Here is a 2,620-nt window from a genome sequence, read left to right as displayed (position 1 = left end):
TAAATTTAGTGAAATTGACATGTTGGTATATTCCTATTCAAGATGAATGCAGAAAATGGTTTATGTGCTAGCAATGTCTTAAGGAATTGTGATAATATAATATAAAGGGTTGAATTGATGTTGAGTGTTGGTAAAGCAAGGATGAGAGAGTCTTGAAAGGAGAGGAGGGTTTGTATCAAATAATTTAAAATTGATCTCGAGAAGAAATTAGGGTTTTGAAAGGGCGTAAAATGGATAGCCTAAACTGGCACAAATTTCCTCCAAAAATTACTGGAAGTCGAAGCTCCACGGAGTGCACCAGCCAGGTCTGTACCATGGCAGGGTATTATTCTACCACTAGACCACTGGTGCAAAGATAAAGCATCTTAAGTGATGAATTATCCAGATGTTGTAAACAAAGGTTAGATAAATAGAAAAATGAATTGCAAATGGAGATGCGGGGTATCAAACCCCGTACCTCTCACATGCAAAGCGAGCGCTCTACCATGTGAGCTACATCCCCGAACTACACAGTGGTTAGTGGTTTTGTCTTTCTAGAATCAGTGGACGAGAAAGGAAGCGCAACGTTGTGGCCATCTGTATACAACATTTAAAGAAGCCTAGATTATCATCATTAGCAAGAAAATTGAAACAATGGGACATGCTATTCACAATGGTGTCACTCTTGTAAACTGACTCCATAAAACTAAAACAATAACCTCAAGGTCCGTAATTTGATCCTGTGTGGAGACAAGGGAGGGTGAGGGTATGTTTGTATCTGTCTTGGTTGGAGCAGGAGTTGAGTTTTTAATTTTGTTGATGTTGGTACTTTAATAGTAGCGCAACCTACCTTGTCTCTACTCCCAAGGAGGCGACGGAAGGAATGACACACGTGGCTTTACTCCCACATTCGCTATGCGTTAATGATTGAGCAGTACATATATTGTTTTGTACTAACATTCAAATGTCTGTTCGGAGACATCCGATAAAATTGGAACTATACAGAGAAGATTAGCATGGCCCCTGCGCAAGGATGACACGCATAAATCGAGAAATGGTCCAAATTTTTAAATTTTTACTTATTCTATAACTTGAATCTTGAAATTTTGGAGGGTTAATTAGGAATATTTGTGTTCTATTATCTGCTTACATCACTACATCACATCAAACATCAAGTAGGTGATTTAGCAAATAATTTTGTTTGTCCAATAATGTGTAAAGCACTGAATCAAGTAGATAATCATGTTCCATTCTCAAAAGGCTCATGTTATGTTTGCAATCTAGAGAGAGAGATATAAAGTAATAGATAGGGATAGAAAGAGGAAGAGAGAGAGATAGGAGTAAGGAGATAGAGGTATAGATGAAGATAGAATTGAATGAGAAGGAGAAGGAGAGGGAGAGGGATATGGAGAGAAGGAAAATGAGGAGATAAAAAGATAGAGGATAAAGGGATAGATAAAGAGGGAAGGAGTAAATATATAGAGAGGAATAGAGAGGGAAAGATAGAAAGATAAATATAGAGATAGGAAGTGATACATAGAGAGAGGTAGAGAGAGAAAGATATAAGGGTATAGAGAGATGGAGAGATAATAAGATATAGATAGAAGGAGAGATGGAAGAATAAGTATGAAGAGATAGAGGTAGATAGGTAAAGATATATAGGAGAGAGGAAGATAGATGTAGAGATGAAGAGGGATACAAATGCATCAAGATATAGAGAGAGGTAGAGAGAGATAGGGATGTAGAGAAGGAGAGATATATAGAAAGAGGGAAGAGAGAGAGATAAATATAGTGAGATAAAGTGATAAAGGGGGAGAGATAAATAGAAAAAAAAAAATAGAAGAAAAGATAGACAAATAGACATGAAGAGAGGGAGAGAAAAATAGGGGGAGATAGAGTGAGTGAGAGAGAAAGTGTGAGAGATGATAAAACCTCTAAATTGGGAAGATAATTAGGCTCCATTACCAATAGGCTCATGTTATGTTTGCAATAGAGAGAGAGATAGATATGGATGGGGGAAGAGTAAGAGTGAGAGAAAGATATGGGTGAGGAGATAAAGATATAGAGGATGATAAAGATAGAGTTGGAGATGGAGATGTAGAAGGAGATAGATATGGATAGAAGGAGAGGGAGAGATAAAGAGTGAGAGAGGAGAGGGACAAATAGAGATGGAATAGATACATTAATAGAGAGGGAGAGAGAGGGAGAAATAGAAAGATAAAATTAGAGACAAGAAGTGTGATATGTAGAGAAAAGTAGAAAGAGATGGTGAGATATCTAGATAAAGAGAGAGAGAGGGAGAGAGAGAGAGAGAGAGAGAGAGAGAGAGAGAGAGAGAGAGAGGAATGGATAAGGAGAGCGATAGGGAGATAGAGACCATATGGCATTCAAATCTTGCTTGAGTATATGAGTATGTCCATAAGGAGAGTCATCGACCAATTTGTAACTGGCACATCAACAAAGTTGATTGCATAGGTTGCACCACTAATTAATCTTTGTACCATTGGAAAAAATTTAATAGAATATTAAATTATTTCTTATTGACATGTATAATTTCATTTTGTTTTTTGGTCACATATGCACTATCCTTTAGTCCCCTTATCTTCTTATACTTGTCAAGATAAAAGACATCTAAGGGATC

The 2,620-nt window shown here is 37.1% G+C and overlaps 1 non-coding gene across 1 annotated transcript; it reads left to right on the top strand.

Moving 5' to 3' along the window:
- Positions 1-945: 945 nt before the first annotated feature.
- On the top strand, positions 946-1,048 carry LOC131069865 (U6 spliceosomal RNA). Its single transcript, XR_009112243.2, has one exon. It is a non-coding gene; the product is annotated as a U6 spliceosomal RNA (small nuclear RNA).
- Positions 1,049-2,620: the final 1,572 nt, after the last annotated feature.

This window comes from Cryptomeria japonica, chromosome 6, assembly GCF_030272615.1.
Source record: "Cryptomeria japonica chromosome 6, Sugi_1.0, whole genome shotgun sequence".
Lineage (NCBI taxonomy): Eukaryota > Viridiplantae > Streptophyta > Pinopsida > Cupressales > Cupressaceae > Cryptomeria > Cryptomeria japonica.
Note: the sequence above shows the minus strand (reverse complement) of the source record. Positions and strands in the feature narration are given on the sequence as shown.